The 17892-nt window shown below is 39.6% G+C and overlaps 1 protein-coding gene across 4 annotated transcripts in view; it reads left to right on the top strand.

The window, feature by feature from the left end:
- The window catches only part of Rnf38 (ring finger protein 38), a 117608-nt gene that overhangs the window by 11534 nt on the left and 88182 nt on the right, over positions 1-17892 (top strand). The gene's annotated exons all lie outside the window — the stretch shown is intronic.

The following is a 17892-nucleotide window of genomic DNA, read 5'->3' as shown; positions in this document are numbered from 1 at the left end:
TATAATCTGGGGCTTTATTTAAATTGTTTTTATATATTACATATGCTCTTTTGAAAATGATTTTTAAAAATGCTTCATGCAATTATGTGGCCAAATTTACAACAGTTATTTAGATTTATCTTAACTTGTTTTGATATTTCTTTCCATTCTTAGTTGTACAGTAAATGTAAATTAGTTTTGTTGGATGAGGACTACATATCTAGGATCTGTGTTTCCATAGAATCTATACGGATTACATGCATATGTGATCTATAAGAGTTATAAATTGATGCAAACCTGATTTCAAAGCTCTGATTAAGGTTTGCATCACTAACACAATCAAGAGCTTAATTTGCTCTTAATATGTGAGGAGTTACGAGATAATTTTTTTTTTGATAGCTAGTCTTTTTTTTTCTTGTGCCCTTTCTTAGCCGTAAACTCAGGAACTGGGCACTGTTCCTGAGCTTTGTTGCTCAACGCTAGAGCTCTACCATAGCTCCACTTCCAGCTTTGTGCTGCTTAATTGGAGTTAAGAGTCTCATACATTTTCCTAGCTAGGCTGGCTTTGAACTGCTATCCTCAGATCTTGGCCTCTGCTATAATTATAGGCATGAGCCACCAGTGCCAAGCGGACAGCTCTTGCGGGAGAACAGCCTTAAGCTAGGTAATTCGCAAAGAAAAAAAAATGGTTTAGTCTGTTTTTTGGTGACTAAAAATCTGAATAGGGACAGGCTGGCATGTTTCATTATTTGGAAGATGCATCATACATACTTGCTTTAGTTATTTGGTTCATCAGAATCAATGCATCCTCCATGATCATCTCTCTGCATTGTTACTTTTTTAGTGTTTGTTTTTCTAATTGTTATTATAAAGGTGATATAGAGGGGTTACAGTTACCTAATTCAGGTAATGAGTATATTTGTTTTGGGACAATGTCACCCCTTCCCTTGCTCTCTCCCAGGTTTTCCTTCCTGTCCCCATCCACAAGTTGTATAGTTCATTTTCAACACAGTGTCTAGTGAGTACCATTGCTCCATTTGTTCACCCTTTGTCCCTTTATTTGCATTGTAATTTTTGGGCATTGTAAAAGTAAAATTGAAATTTGGATGGAAGACTAGGGATCTAGCTCAGGGGTAGAACACTTACATGGCATGTACAAGGACCTGTGTTTAATCCCCAGCAGTGCTCCCTGAAAAATGCCCCCCTCCAAATAAAGAAATACTCCTTCAGTAGTCTTAGGGCATAATTGTGAGTTTCCAAGGCATAGGTTTATAGGTTAATATTAATTTTATGGACCCTAAAACTATGCCTTCTCTGAATGCCTGCTAGTGATCAGACTTACATTGTCTAAATAGCAGAAAGCTTTGTATTCAGATTTAAAGTGCTACTGGGAACCAGTGGCTCATGCCACTGGAAACTGAGATTGAGGATCAGTTTGAAGCTAACCCAGGAAAAACTTCCAAGATATTTATCTCTAATTACAAAAAACTGGAATTGGAAGGTATGACTCAAGTACCAGAGCACTGGCCTTAAGGGGAATAAGCCAAGTGAGAGGGAGAGGCCCTGAGTTTAAGCGCCAGTACTGGCCAAAAAAACCCAAAACAAAATCTGCACCAAATAAAAAGTGCCATGGGCTGGAGGTGTGGCTCAAGTGGTGTGACTGACAAGCAAGCACCAGGACCTGAGTTCAAACTTTAGTACACAAAAGAACACATGCAGATTAAAAGTAACAGTTTTGTTAGTTGTTGGTGGCTCACACCTGTAATCCTAGCTAGCAAGAGGCTAAGATCTTCAAAAAGTCCTGTGTGGCAGTTATCTCCAATTACTACTCAAAAATGAAGTAGAGCTGTGGCTCAAAGTGGTAGAGCACTAGCCTTGAGCAAAAGAGCTCAGGGACAGAACCCAGGCCCCTCAGTTCAAGCCCCACAACTGACAAAAAAAAAAGTAACAGTTTAGTAACCTATAATACCAAACGGCCTTTGTAATTACATGCAACAAGTAAATATGAGGCCTGTATATTGTACAGACAGTAGCAGACACAAGTAGGTAAGTTTAAATTTTGGCAGTGAGAGACAGACAGTAACCAATAAAAATAATAACCAATAAAAATACCATAGGGATAAGTGCTAAGAAGAAAAAGTAGAGCAGGATAAGATGAAGAAAATAGGTGCTATCTTAATCACAATAAAAAAAAAAAAAGAACCTCGGGGAAGGTAGGGAGGGAGGGGATGGTAGGGGGAAAACAATGGAGGGGGTAACAATGTTCAAGAGGAAGTGTACTCATTACCTCATTCATGTAACTGTGACCCTCTGTATAGTATCGTTACAATATAAAAAAAATCTTTATAAAAAAAAGAAATGTACTGTACAGTATTTTTACAATAAAAAATAAATAAAAATTAAAAATAAAAAGAAAATAGGTGCTATTTAAATCAGTTGGCTAGCAGGGTTTGGTGATGGCACCTGTGATTCTAGCACTTAGGAGCCTAAGGTGGGATAATCACTTTAGAATTCATGAGTTCAAGACAATCCTGTGAGACTCCATTACCAAAAAAATTAAAAAAACAAACAAAAAACCCAAACACAAATCAGTTGGTCAGATAAAACTTCTTTCATTTGGTTGGCAACATTTGAAGAGAACGAAGGAAATAAGGAATTAACCTCTCCATATTTAGAACCCCTGAACCCAAAATGTGGCTGGTATCTTGGAAGTGCAGAAGGGACTTCTGAGAGGCCAGAGAGGTTCTATAAAGTGGTTTGAGGTAAACTGGTAACCTAGGCTATTAGTAAGGCTTCCTTTTGTTAAATGAGATGAGCTCACTGTGCAGGGGAGTGGTGATATTCTAAGACTCATCCTTTAGGAGGGTGGTTGGGACTGTTGTGTTTGGAATGTAGTGAAAGCAGGGAGAGTAATTAGGCTGTTTGATTATAGTTGGAGAGATGAAGTGATTTCAACTACTTGATTGAAAAGTTGGCTGCTTCATCCTTCAGTCACCCTTCAGCCCTTGTCAGTTCCACCATTTTTTTTTTTATTGTGAAAATACTGTACAGAGGGGTTACAATTACATGGGCAAGATGAGTACATTTCTTATCAAGCATTGTGGCCTCCTCCTTTGTTTCCCCTTCCCATTCCTTCCCATCCTCCCTCCCCCACTCCCCCACCCAGTCCTCCCCCCCCCCCAAAGTTGTAAAGTTCGTTTTCAACATAACAACTTGTACATCTCATTGTTGCATATGGGTCCACCTGTATCCCTATTTAAACGATTTGTTTTTCCCCTTCCCCTCCACAAATTATACCAACATCAAATACAGTGAAAGCAGGGTTATACCGTGGGGGAGGGACATACAAAACAACAAAGAAATAATCTTATAAATGTGTTAGAAACAATTGCATGAAAGAAAAAAACATTTGAATACATATCTTAGGGTTCATTTCCCTAACATCAACTTATCTGACCTTTTCTGCTTGACTCAGACATATAGTTCCACCATTTCTTATGCTTCCCTCTCTCATACTGCTCTTTCCACAGTTGCTAATGATTGTGAGTATAAACCAATAGAAATCGGGCTACATCTTACTGCATTCTTAACCAGAATTCACCTTCTTGGATTCTAATCTGATAGATCCTCAAACCTTATAATCCTGGTTTTTCTCCTTCACTTTTTTTGTTTTGTTTTTGTCTTTGGTCCGGTCGTGGGGCCTGAACTCTGGGCCTGGACACTGTCCTTCAGCTCTTCAGCTAAAGGCTAGCGCTCTACCACTTGAGCCACAGCGCCACTTCTGGCTTTTTTCTTTTTGCTTATGTGGTGCTAGGAATCGAACCCAGGGCCTCATGCATGCAAGGCAAGCGTTCTCCCACTGAGCCACCTTCCCAGCCCATCCTTCACTTTTATGTACACTTTTTTCCCCCCAGCTCTGGGGCTTGTACTCAGGGCCAGAGCACTGTCCCTGAGCTTTTTTGCTCAAGGCTAAGACTCTACCACTTGAGCCACAGTACCACTTCTGGCTATTTCTGTTTATGTGGTGCTGAGGAATCAAACCCAGGGCTAGGCAAGCACTCTACTGCTAAGCCACATTGCCAGCCTCTTATGTACACTTTTTGATTGATTTTTTTGCCCATTACTGCATGTTGGAGTTTTTAAGGGTTTGTGCCTATGCTTTTTTCAACATGTCAGTTTATAAGTATAATGTGTCTTCATCAGTATCGTCACTTTCATCATTCTTCCCCATCCCTCTTAAATCAACCCCATCTTTCAGTGCTTACATTCTTGTCTTTTTTCTGGCTTCTCTTTTAGAAGAAAGTATTTGTTCCCAAGTGTATAATTACTATTTATATGCTGAGAATTGAAAGTTCTTAAATTTTTATTTTACAGTGAGATCCTAATTTACATGTCCAAAATTTCTTCTTCTCTTGTTTTTTTTTTTCCAGCAGAAAATGGCATTCAGTTGTTCAACCCCAGGAACCTGGGCATCATTTTTGGCAGTTTAATTTTTTTCACATACTTCTCCTCTGCACTTCACTAAGTACTTTTCAACTCACTCTAGAATGGATTCTCTAAAATATACCTTGTATCTTTTATTTATTTTTTATTTTTTTATTTTTATTTTTTTGGTTGGTAGTGGGGCTTGAACTCTGGGCTTGGGCACTGTCCCTGCGCTCAAGGCGAGCGCTCTACCACTTGAGCCACAGCACCACTTCCAGTTTTCTGGGGGTTTATTGGAGATAAGAGTCTCACGGGGGCTGGGAAGGTGGCTCAGTGGTAGAGCGCTTGCCTTGCATGCATGAGGCCCTGGGTTCGATTCCTCAGCACCATATAAGCAAAAAGAATAAAGCTGGAAGTGGTGCTGTGGGCTCAAGTGGTAGAGCGCTAGCCTTGAGCTGAAGAGCTGAGGGATGGCACCCAGGCCCAGAGTTCAGGCCCCGTGACCGGATCAAAAACAAACAAACAAAACAACAACGAAAAAGACTCTCAGGGACTTTCCTGCCCAGGCTGGCTTTGAACTGTGAGCCTCAGATCTCAGCCTCCTGAGTAGCTAGGATTACAGGTGTGAGCCACTGGGCGCACTGGGCACCTTGTATCATTTAAAATGTATCTTTCATCCTTCCATTTCTTTCTTTTGAAGCTATTCCACTTCTTACCACAGTAGCCTTTCAGCCTGTTTGGATATTAAGTCTTTGGCCTCTCTCATGTTTTTTCTCTGCACAGCAGCTAAATAGAACTTTTTAAAACAATGGGCCATATGACTACTTAAAGCTGTTCAGTGGTTCTTCATTGCACTTGAACTTCCTCAGTTTTTCCTGTCTTTTCCTCCAGCTGTTTTTTCTGCCCTTTGAGATGTCAGCTCTTACTCATCTGTGAACGCCTTGCTTTCATCTTAGGTCTTCCTTGACTATCCAGTTTCAACCTCTCTACTTTCTTATTGTACTCTGTTTTTCCTGCAGAGTGCTTAGCCACAGTTTACCATTACTCATTCATGGGTTTACATATCTGGTCCAGATACTTGCTCTGGCAGAACAAATGTGTCTCTGTACTTTAGCAAAATAGTGTTGTATTGTTGTTGTTGTTTTGTTTCCCCACCCTCCCCCCTCCTTTTTTAAATCAGGGTCTTTCTGTGTAGCCCTAGGCTGACCTTGAGCTCAGGATCCTCTGCTCTGCCTCTCAAGTGCTAGGATTACAGGCACATCTGGTCTAAGTGTTGTTTTAAACTACTGACTCTTTTCCCCTTCCTCCTTCTAGAGATAATTGTGAGTTGACTCCTCTGTAGAGTTGTACTTAATTATTAAAGAAATAAAACTTTATCAATTGAGATAAATATACTATAGCAATTTTTTAATTTATACTTGTGGGAGTTGATACTGATTATTTTTTCATATTTGTAGCTAATGAGCTTGTATAAAATACAGTTTTTGTTAGCATAAATTTGTAATCTTGAAATTCTGCTACTTAGTTATGGATTCAAAATCAATGTCTAATGACCAGATGTGTGGCACGTTCCATTAATCACAAAACTCAGGAGGCTAAGTGTGGGTTATATAGGGAGACCTTGTCTCAAAAAAAAAAAAAAAAAGCTTAGAAAGAAAAAAAGGAAAAGGAAGGAAGGAAAGAAGAGAGATAAAAGCTAGGTATAGCTGCTACCTAGGAGGAGATCCTAGCTACCCAGGAGGAGATCCAGTGGATTACAATTTAGCCAGCCTGGGCAGAAAAGGCTACAAGACTATCTCCAGCTCACCAGCAAACAAACCATCCCAGAGGTGTAAATAGTGGCAGGTAGGTTGCCACCTGATCGAGCAGGCTGAATAAGTGCTAGACTCTTAAGTTCAAGCAAGTTTACCAGCCAAAAAGAAGAAAGAAGAAAAGAAAAAAATGTAATTGATACTGTCACCACCTGTAATTTTTTCTCAGATTTTTAAAATACTTGAAGATAATACTGGTATAATACGCAAAATAATGTAGTAGTAGGTATTATACTGTTTTCTACAGTTTACAAATGTATGAAATAATTTCATATATTTATAATAGTTGCATTTTAGGATTTGTTTTAGAAAATCTCAAACATAAGAGTTACAGACACTAGTATAATGAACCTATATGTATCCACCAGCCAGGTTCAGCGGTTTCCAGACTGATAATTTTATTTCCTCTTTGCCTAACCTTACTTTATATTATCTTTTTATAAAATACTATTATTATTTTTAAGGTGTTATATAGAGGGGTTACCACTTTGTCAGTTAAATTACTTTTTTTTTTTTTTTGACAATATCATCCCTTTCATCACTTTACTCCTATCCCTGTCCACAAGGTACATAGGGCATTTTTCACATAGTGTATATTACTTTTTTTTTTTTAAGGGCCTCAACTCTGGGCCTGGGCACTATCCCTCAGCTCTTCAGCTCAAGGCTAGTGCTCTACCACTTGAGCCACAGCACCACTTCCATCTTTTTCTGCTTATGTGGTACTAAGGAATCAAACCCAGGGCCTCATGCATGTAAGGTAAGCATTCTACCACTGAGCCACTTTCCCAGTCCCTTATATTACTTTTTAAAACAAATCCAGGTATCATGTCATAGATATTATCATATTGAAAAAAATACTACATATTCATTGGCATGGTTATAACAAAAGACAAGACAGTAAGTATTGGCAAGAATGAGAAATCAGAGCACTCAAACTATGGTCATAATGTAAACTGATGCAGCCAGTTGGAAAACAGTTTGGAGTTTCCTCATGTGGTTAAACAATTACCATATAACCTAGCAATTTTACTCCTTAAGTATATACCAAGAAAATTGAAGGCAGAAGTCTAGGTAAAAACAATGATTTGTAGGAATGTTTGTCATTTGTAATAGTCAAAATGTGGAAAAAAACCAAATGATCATCAGTTAGTAAATGGATAAACAAAATGTGATATAGCTATACAATGGAATGCTATTCCTAAGAAGAAACATCCATCAGGCAGGCATGTGGTTCATGCTTGTAATCCTAGCACTGGGAGGCTGAGGCAGGAGGATTGTGAATCCAAGGCTACCTTGGGCTATATAGCAAGACCTTGTGTCCCAGAGAGAAATAGAAGAACATTTCTTAAATTCTTTTTTATTTTTATTTTTGGTGGTCCTGGAGGTTGAACTCATGGTATTGGGCTTGCTAGGTAGATGTTCTACCACTTGAGCCTGGCCCTTGGTACTCTTTTTTTTGTCTGTCATGGGGCTTGAACCTCAGGGCCTGGGTCTGTAGCTAAGTTTTTTCATTCAAAGCTAGTGCTCTACCACTTTGGGTTTTCTGGTGGTTAACTGAAGATAAGAGTCTCACAGACTTTCCTACCCTGGCTGGCTTTGAACCATGATCCTCAGGTCCCAGCCTCCGGAGTAGCTAGGATTACAGGTGTGAACCACTAGTGCCTGGTGCTAGTATTTTTTTTTTCTTGTCCTAGGACTTGAACTCCCAATTTGAGCACTGTCCCTGAGTCTCTTTGTATTTAAGGCTAGTGCTGTACCCCTTGAGCCCCACAGTGCCACTTCTGGATCCTCCCCCCCCCCCCCCCCCCCCCCAGTTATGAGGCTTGAACTCTGGGACTGGGTGCTGTCCCTGAGCTCTTCACTCAAATCTAGAGCCACAGTGCCACTTCCAGTTTTCTGGAAGGTAAGAGTTTCACGGACTTTCCTGCCTAAGCTCGCTTTGAACTGTGATCATCAGATCTCAATCTCCTGAGTAGCTAGGATTACAGGCTTGACCACTGGCGCCAGGCTTGTCATAATTTTTTTTAAATAACAGCCTAGAGTTGTTAATTAGGGATTGTTAAATGAGATAGTCTAATTCCTGTTCTTTCTGATGCAAAACACTACATACTATTCTAAGCACACATACTCTCTGCTACTGTGCAGAGAATAAGGCTGGGTTCCATCAAGGAAAATTTCCTTTTTTTCTTTTCCTACTTCCCCAAAGCAAATGTCTATTAACATAAAAATACTCACGTACAATCTATATAACGGAGTGGTGTGTACAGTGTAGCTGTTCAGTCAGTATGCCTGGCTTTTTTGTCATTGGATGTACCACTTCCCATTTTCTAGTTATTTTATTTATTTTTTGTTCCAGACTGGGTCTCAAACTCAGATGCTGCTTTTGTACATTGGCTGGCACTCTACCATCTGAACCACATCTTCAACGCTCCCCCACCCCCCACTTATGACAACTGCAACACTGGAGCATAGCGAGCCTAATGTACCATGACAGACAATATTGTCATTCATGTTTACCTAACAGTATCTAGTCAAATACTTAAAAAGAATTTCCAATACTGTATTTAGCATTTGTTTGAAAATTAATATTTAAATTACATAAATTGATAATTTTCCTTTGTTACAAATTTATAATAAATAAGTTAGAAACTTTCACACAGTAAAGAAATTTTATGCTGATTTTCTTTATTCTGTGTTCTGTGAAATATCTGATAGGGTATTTTCAGTTTGTTGTAGATTCTCTTTATGATTTCTTTCTTTTTCTTTTCTTTCTTTTGGTCAGTTGTAGGGCTTGAAATCAGAGCCTGAGCCTATCTCTGAGCCAAAGGCTAGCACTCTACCACTTTGAGCTGCAGTGCTATTTCTGGCTTTCTGGTGGTTAATTGGAGATCAGAGCATCAGGGACTTTACTATCTGGGCTGGCTCACATCTCAGCCTCCTGAGAAGCTAGGATTACAAGCACTAGCGCCCAGCTAATACTTCCTTCCCTCCCTCCTTCCCTTCTTCCCTCCCTCCCCCCCTCTCTCTTTCTTTCTTTCTTTCTCTTTCCCCTTCCTTCCTTCCTTCCTTCCTTCCTTCCTTCCTTCCTTCCTTCCTTCCTTCCTTCCTTCCTTCCTTCCTTCCTTCCTTCCTTCCTTTCTCTCTTTCTCTTTCTCTCCCTCCCTCCCTCCCTCCCTCCCTCCCTCCCTCCCTCCCTCCCTCCCTCCCTCCCTCCCTCTCTCCCTCTCTCCCTCTCTCTTTCTTTTTCTCTTTCTCTCTTTTCTTTCTCTCTCTCTTTCTCTTTCCCTCCCTCCCTCCCTCCCTCCCTCCCTCCCTCTCTCCCTCCCTCCCTCCCTCCCTTCCTTCCTTCCTTCCTTCCTTCTTTCCTTCTTTCCTTTCTTCTTGTTGGTTATGGAGCTTGAACTGTGGGTCTGGGCACTGTCTCTCTGCTCTTAGGCTCAAGGTTAGCATTCTACCACTCGAGCCACAGTGCTACTTCCGGTTTTCTGGTGGCTTACTGGATATAAGAATCTTACAGGGCTGGGAAGGTGGCTCAGTGGTAGAGTGCTTGCCTTGCATGCTTGAGGCCCTGGGTTCGATTCCTCAGCACCACATAAGCAGAAAAAAAAACCGGAAGTGCTTCGGCACTGTGGCTCAAGTGGTAGAGTGCTAGCCTTGAGCTGAAGAGCTGAGAGACAGTGCCCAAGCCCAGAGTTCAGGCCCCATGACCGGACCCCCCCCCCAAAAAAAAAAAAAGAAAAGAAATCTCACAGACTTTCCTGCCTGGGCTGGCTTTGAACCGTGATCCTCAGATCTCAGTCTCCTGAGTGGCTAGGTTTACAGGTGTGAGCTCCCAGTGCCTGGCTCCAGCTAATTTTTTCTAATTATTTATTAGTGGTGATATAGAAAAAAGAATTCTACCAAGATGTCATTATTATTCAGTTAGAACTATTTGTAGAGGAGATTCGGGTATCAGTTGTGTGTGTGTGTGTGTGTGTGTGTGTGTGTGTGGTAGTGGTGGTGGTGGTGGTGGTGGTGGTGGTGGTTGTTATGTGTTTTGGCAATACTGGTGTTTGAACTCAGGGCTTCACACTTACTAGGCATGTTCTTCCACTTGAGCTATGTCCACAGCTCTTTTTGCTTTATTTACATACTTTTCAGATAGGGTCTTGCACTTTTGACTAGGCTAGCTTCAGACAGTTATTTTCCTACCTACATTTTGCTTGTAGCAGGGAACACAGGTATGTACCAACATCCTCAGCTTGATTGTTGAGCTGGGATCTTGCTGACATCTTGCCTACTTTGGCATCAACCCAAAGTATTCCAAATCTCTGCCTCCCAAGTAGCTAGGATTACAGCTGTGTGACTTTACACAGCTTGTTTGTTGAGATAGGGATGTTACTACATTTTTGCTTGGAGTGGCTTCAAACAGCAGTCCTCTAGATCTCTGCCTCAGATGTGAACCATTGTGCCTCTCTCCCCCCCCCCCCCCCCCCAATTTCCTTTTTTAAGTTGTTTATCCTTCAGATGTCTTAACCTGAAATGATCAGAACTTTTTGGAGCCCTTTGGTAGGAATGTGAACTAGAAGGACAGCAAATTATAGGAAAATGTGCTTTAGTATTCTAGATGTCATAACATTTTAGTGCTGGAAATAAGCATTTAGCCTTTTATTTTCTCCTTTTTTTCTTTTTGTAAAATTTTTGTAAAATTTTCTTTTTGTAAATTTTTTTCCCACTATGTAACCCAGGCTGCCTTAGAACTTGTAATTGGCCTGCCTCAAACTGCCTAAGTGTGGGGTACATATATAACTCACTATGTCCAGTGCACCTTTTCATTTCATTTGAAAAATATGTAAACAGTGTTAAATTTACTTGAACAATGCCACTTAGCTAGTCCTTCAGTGGTTGTGCGACATTATTTGTACTGCACCACTGCTTTATAGAAAAGATTTATCAAAAAGAAAATAGGTCACTCTTTATGTTTCGGATAGGACTAGTATTTGTTCAGTATGCTTCATTCCCTTTTCTTATTTTATTTTTCATCATAATTGTGAGTTTTTATTTCCAGTATCAATCACTGATAAATAGAAAATTAAAGCAAATAGAATATTCAGTTTTAACCTAGCAACAGTGGCTCATAACTATTCCTAGCTATTTGGGAGGCTACAGTTTGAGAATAAATTGTTCAGAGACACATCCATGACCCTATCTCCAGTTAAGACATGGCGGTATGGTTTAATTGTTAGAGAGCTTAGGGGCTCTGTGTGTGTGTGTGTGTGTGTGTGTGTGTGTGTGTGTGTGTGTGTGTGATACTCAGTTTTAAAGAAAACTGTAGTTAAGGTTTTGTTAATATTTAGTCACTTCAATTTACATTTCATTTACAAAGTACTTAGATATAGTTTATCATAGTGAACATAAATATAGTAGATGTTGGAGATAGTTTTGGGTAGTAATATACTGGCCTAGGCCCTATAAAAACCTGTTTTGTACTTTGTATTCACTTTCTTTGTACACTGGAACAAGTAACTTTGCCTCTATGGACCTTACTTTTAGGCTCAGTGTAAATGGCTACACTGGCATCCAGGACTGTTTAGTTGTATATAGTTTTTGTTTCAGTATTCAGTGTTTCTAATTAAGAACCCATGGGTAGAAACTGATATGTTCAGTCCTCTATGCTAGTTACATGCATAGTGAAACAAAACCTAGTTAAAAAGTTTAGTTAAATGGGATTTTGATATCTTAATAAAGTTAATACAGTTTTCTGGTGTTAAAATCTAAGGCTTCTTAGTTTGTGACCCTAAGGTCATTGGGTTTGAGAGGCAGCAGTGGTAGTTGAGTTAGCTGTTTTTGTTTGTTTATTTATATTTTTATTACTTAATATTTAATTTAATTACCAAGTGTGCTAACATAGCCTCTAGAGTTTAGATTATATGAAAGAACTAATACTTTATATATATATATATGCATATATATAAAAATATATTTATTTTTTGGCTGATCCTGGGGTTTGAGCTCAGGGCATGGGCTCTGTCCTTGAGTCTCTCTGTGCTGAAGGCTAGAATCTATCACTTTAGCCCCAGTGCCACTTCCAGCTTTTTCTGTTTATGCGGTACTAAGGGCTTCATGCATGCAGGGCAAGCTCTCTACCACTAAACCACGTTCCCAGCCCATGTATTTTCGTTAAATAACTTGTATTTCATTTAATTTCTTTGAGAACTTAGTCCTTGCTTAGTACCTATATTAGTAGGTTTTTATTACCAAACATTATTAGTGTCATATATTACCTAATGCCTCCACATCCAGGGCTTGAGATGTGTAGTCATTTACTTTTAGTTTGGAATACTCAAATAGAATTTTGTCTCCTAAATTCATAGTCAGTGAATAAATACTGTAGTTTCACAGTTAGAAGGACAAACTTACACACTATGTAAAGCTTTGCTTCTACTCTCAAGCAGCTTTTGATTTAGAAAGAGAAGTAAAGCATGACAGATGTATGTGGCAGCTCAAGAGTGTTAAAATTAGGCTATTCAGTTAGTGATGGGACTCTAGAGTCAAAATTTCTGTGACAATTACAGGAGTTTAATTTATCTAACTTGATAGGTATTTAAACTTAATAAGAGAGTTTTAAGACTTTTAGTTAATACAAAGAAATTAACAGTTGTTTTCCTAAACTATTCTCATTCCAAGAAGCATTTCATGTCAACTATTGATTGATTTCATATTGTCCTCATCTTCTAGAGATTGTTGGGAGAATCCTCAGTGTTCATACCATTCCCTCAATTTTCCTAGTTTCATTTTCACATATGTACATTGAATATATGAACATTTAGTCTTCTTAACCTTCAGAAGTGCTCTCTGAAGTACATATAAGCTGATAATATCATTCATATTATACAATGAGAATGGCTTTGATTTGTTAGTGAGTTACGTGCCATCTCATAGTCTATAAACATATGAATTTCAGGTCTGATTGAATTTAACCAAACAAAACAGACAACCAAAACTGGGTGGGGTGGCCCAAACATATAATCTTAGTGATTTGGGAGACAGAGATTGGGGGATTGTGGTTTGAGTCCAGCTGGAACAAAAAAAGTTCGGGAGACATATATGGTGTTACTCACCTTTCATCTCAAACTGTGGAGGAAGCACAGTGACTGGATGTGGTAAGGTATGTTTGTCATCTCAAGGTTGTGGGGAAGTACAAGTGGGAGGATGGGTGGCCTGTGTATAAATGAAACCCTATCCAAAAAAGATAAGTTACTCTGGAGACCAATATCTGGAGGATTGTGGTTCCAAGCCAGCCTGGGTAGAAAAGTCTGTGAGACTCTTATCTCTTAATTAACCAGCAAAAAGCCAAACTAGAGGCATGGTAGTATGCTATTGTGTGAGCAAGAAAGCTGGATGAGCTGGAGACTCTGAGTTCAAGTTCTAGTCTTGGTACAGAGAAAAATACCCAACACAAAAAATGGTTAGCAAAGTGGCTCAAGTGTTAGAACACTTGTTAGCAAGTGTGGGGCCCTGAATTCAAACCCCAGTACCTCAAACAGCAACAACAACAAAAACATGACAAACAAAAAACAGCTAGCAGTATCCTTATATGTTGTAAAATGATGCAGTCACTTTGGAAAAGTTTTGCAGTTTCTCAAAAGGTTGAATAGAGGTACCATTTGAACCCAGCAAAGGAAATGAAAACTAACTCATCTGTCTGGAAGCTTGTAGATGAATGTCAAAAAGCATAATTCATAATATTACCAGTACCATTCATAATATTGTCAGTGAATCCACTGACAATCTTTTCACTGATAAAGGGCAAAATGTGATGTATCCATATACTAGAATATTATCTAATTAAGAATGAGTTGATACTACGGTTATGTGCGTAAACCTAGCATACATGGTAGGTAAAAGAAGCTTGTCACAACACATGTATTTTATGATCCATTTATATAAAATCTTAAAAATAGGCAACTCTACAGAAATTAGATTAGTGGTTGTTAGGGGATTGTGGAAAAGGGAAATGAAGTAAAGTCTTAAACTATTAATGATAGTTATACAACTTCGTGAATATGTTTTAAACTTGAATTGTATATTGAAACAGACAAATTGTACAGTATTGTATGTAAGTTTTATCTCTGTAAAATTGCTTAAAACAACTCAAGATTCTGAAGCTTAATTTTCTGTTCTATATAGCTAGAAACATCAAGATCTCATTGTATTAGTATATTATACTCAATAGAGCAAGAAAGGCTTTTAGCTCACGTTGCTGAACATCAATAACATTAGCAATGTCTTTTTTTTTGGGGGGGGGGGGGTGGTCCAGTCATGGGGCCTGAACTCTGGGCCTGGGTGCTATCCCTCAGCTCTTCAGCTCAAGGCTAGCGCTCTACCACTTGAGCCACAGCACCACTTCTGGCTTTTTTCTTTTTGCTTATGTGGTGCTGAGGAATGGAACCCAGGGCCTCAGGCATGCAAGGCAAGCGCTCTACCACTGAGCCACCTTCCCAGCCCAACATTAGCAATGTCTTGAAGTGTATTCTGTAATAAAGTCAAAGTTTGTCCTATAAATTTTAAGTAGAATTTCTAAAATTAGTATAATCTCTTGTTGTAAGCTCATTTTCTGGAATCTTACAACATGAGACAAGTAAATTTTACTAGTTAGATGCTACTGAATCTTTGGATTAGAAACCTGGACTTAGGGCTGGGAAGGTGGCTCAGTGGTAGAGCACTTGCCTTGCATGTATGAGGCCCTGGGTTCAATTCCTCAGCACCACATAAGCAAAAAGAAAAAAAAAAGCTGGAAGTGGCGCTGTGGCTCAAGTGGTAGCGCTCTAGCCTTGAGGTGAAGAGCTGAGGGACAGTGTCTAGGCCCAGAGTTCAGGCCCCATGACTGGACCCCCAAAAAAAGAAACCTGGACTTATTAGTTGATTGTTGAGACTTGGAATTCTGTTAGCACATTTCTTTATAAGCATATTATAAATTTGGTATTCTAGTAGCAATTCTGCGGGCAGTTAGCTTGCAACTGGTGCAGTTGAAACGCAGAAAGGTCATGTGCCAGAATCTGCCAACCTTCAGGCCAAGTTTTGGATAAGACTCAACAAGTTTTCATGTCCTGCTATAAAATCAGTATTTAAAAATACTGTTTTTGCTAGAGTGAATGGAAAAGAGCCCTGAGTGAACAGTACATGGGAGAACCAAAAAATTAAACTTAAGTGACAGTTAACTTTGTATGGACATATCCTAGGACTGGATTTTTTAAAGTCTACTTGTTATTGCTATTATAGAATGCAAAGAAAGTGATTGGATAATTCCTTTATAAAAATATTATTGATTAAGCTTAAGAGCATTTTAGCACTTACAGTATGGATTAGCACCTGTTATTTGGATTATGGTAACTGGCAGACTAATTACACTTTGAAAAGATTGATTTGGGAAGGGTTGTTACTACCTTAGAAAACAGGAGTAGAATTCTTACTGGTTTAACATATTTGTATAGAATACGTACTGTGTTGAAGGACTTGTTCCAGTTTCCCAACGTGTGTGTGTGTGTGTGTGTGTGTGTGTGTGTGTGTGTGTGTGTGTGTGAGAGAGAGAGAGAGGGGGGGGGGGTGGGCAGGGAGGGAGGGAGAGAGAGAGATCTATCTAAACATCTGCATTAGCCTGAGGGAATTTACAAACCCATTGTGATAGCAATATATGGTTAATTTCACTTTGCCTATTTTGCCTTTGGATTTGTCAGGATGACCTAGTCTAAGATATATGACTTCTGCCTTGTCCCTCATATGCCTCCAAGTTACCCACTTTGGTATACTGACAGTACTTGGTCCAAGCCTTGATCATCATAAAGTTGAGCCATTTTTACTATTTGAGGGCCAATCCATGACAGTAAATTTGTTCCCTAATATCTGTGTGTGTTGGGAAAGGGTAGGAGAGAGATGGGAGGAGGGGGGAGGGAGGGGCAAAAGTCAATGTGGTTCTGAAGAGTTTAATGGACTGGCTTTCTCCAAAGATACTATTGTCAAAAGTCATTAGTGATTTAAACTGGAGCTTAGTAACAAAAATTAATGGGGTCAAAATATCTCTTGTCTTTGTTAATAGTTACATTCTAATGGAGTACTAATTATCACAAAATAATTTTAAGGGGGGGAGTTCTTAAAGTGGAGAAAAAATGTAACTGGATCATTAGTCTCGGGATTGTACTTATTGCCATGGGGTGCTCTTGGAATCCTCTGTCTTCTTTCTGGGCCTGGGCGCTGTCCCTCAGCTCTTCAGCTCAAGGCTAGCACTCTACCACTTGAGCCACAGTGACACTTCCGGCTTTTTCTGCTTGTGTGGTGCTGAGGAATCAAACCCAGGGCCTCAGGCATACAAGACAAGCACTATACCACTGAGCCATCTTCCCAGCCCTCTGTCTTCTTTCTTGAGGTTGCTTGTCTCATCAGATCCAGTGTTCTAGGAATTTTGCTTTGGAAGCTAGGCCCCCCCCCCTTTTTTTTTCTGTGTTCATCATGGAAAATTAGAAAATACAGTTAAATAAAAAGAGAAAATTTCCAAGCTCTGGGGGCTGGTGTGGTTCAGGCCTATAATCCTAGCTACTCAGGAGGCTGAGATCTGAGAATTTCAGTTGGGAACCAACCAAGGTAGACAAGTCTGGTAGACTGTCTCCAGTTAACCAACAAAAGAACTGAAGCAAAGGTGTGGCTCAAGTAGTAATATCTCTCATCTTTTTCCTTTTTCTTTTTCTTTTTGCTTGCCTGCCTGCCTGCCTGCCTGCCTCCCTCTCTCCCTCCCTCCCTCCTTTCCTTCCCTTTTTCTTTTTCTTTTTTAAAAAATTCTTAATATAAAAGTGTTATACAGAGGGATTACAATTATGTAAATCAAGTAAAGGATACATTTCTTTTTGGACAATGTCAACCCTTCCCTCCCTGTCTCCCAGTTTTTCTCTCCTTTCCCACCAAGTTGTATAGTTCATTTTCAGCATAGTGTCTTGCTGCATTTGTTCACCCTTTGTTCTTCCATTTCTGTGCCTCCCCCACCCTCCACCATCCTCCTAAAGACATGATGAACAAACTAGACAGAAAGGAAACAAAAACAGCAACAAAGAAAAAGCCGTTTCCATTTCCTGGAGTTTATTTCCTATATCTCTTTTCTTTTTTGTCTTTTCTTTCACCTGTCTTAGGGCTTGTACTCAAGGCCTGGGCACTGCCCCTCTACTTTTTTGCTCAAGATTAGTGTTCTACCACTTGAGTCACAGCTCCACTTTCAGCTTTTTTTTTGTTGGTTGTGGGGCTTGAGCTCTGGGCCTGCGCACTGTCCCTCAAATCTTCAGCTCAAGGCTTATCACATTACCCTTGAGCCACAGCACCACTTCTGGGTTTTCTGGTGGTTTATTGGAGATAAGAGTTTCATGGACTTTTTTGCCCGAGCTGGCTTTGAACTGTGATTCTCAGATCTTAGCCTCCTGAGTAGCTAGGATTACAGGTGTGAGCCACCAGCGCCCGGCCACTTTTCAGCTTTTTGATGGTTAATTGCAGTTAAGTAAAAGTAGATCACTTGATCTAGTAGAAAATAGTGAGTCAAGGTTTTAGTAAGAGGTTTTTAGTTTCAGATCTCCCACTTTACTGACTGCTACTTTGTATGTTTCAGTTTATTTTTTCTTCTGTTAAAAAGTATGAATAATAATCCATCCTGTTGCCAGCT

Source organism: Dipodomys spectabilis, unplaced genomic scaffold, assembly GCF_019054845.1.
Source record: "Dipodomys spectabilis isolate Male_0828 unplaced genomic scaffold, ASM1905484v1 ptg000006l, whole genome shotgun sequence".
Taxonomy (NCBI): Eukaryota; Metazoa; Chordata; class Mammalia; order Rodentia; family Heteromyidae; genus Dipodomys; species Dipodomys spectabilis.
This window is presented reverse-complemented; position numbering and strand designations above follow the sequence as displayed.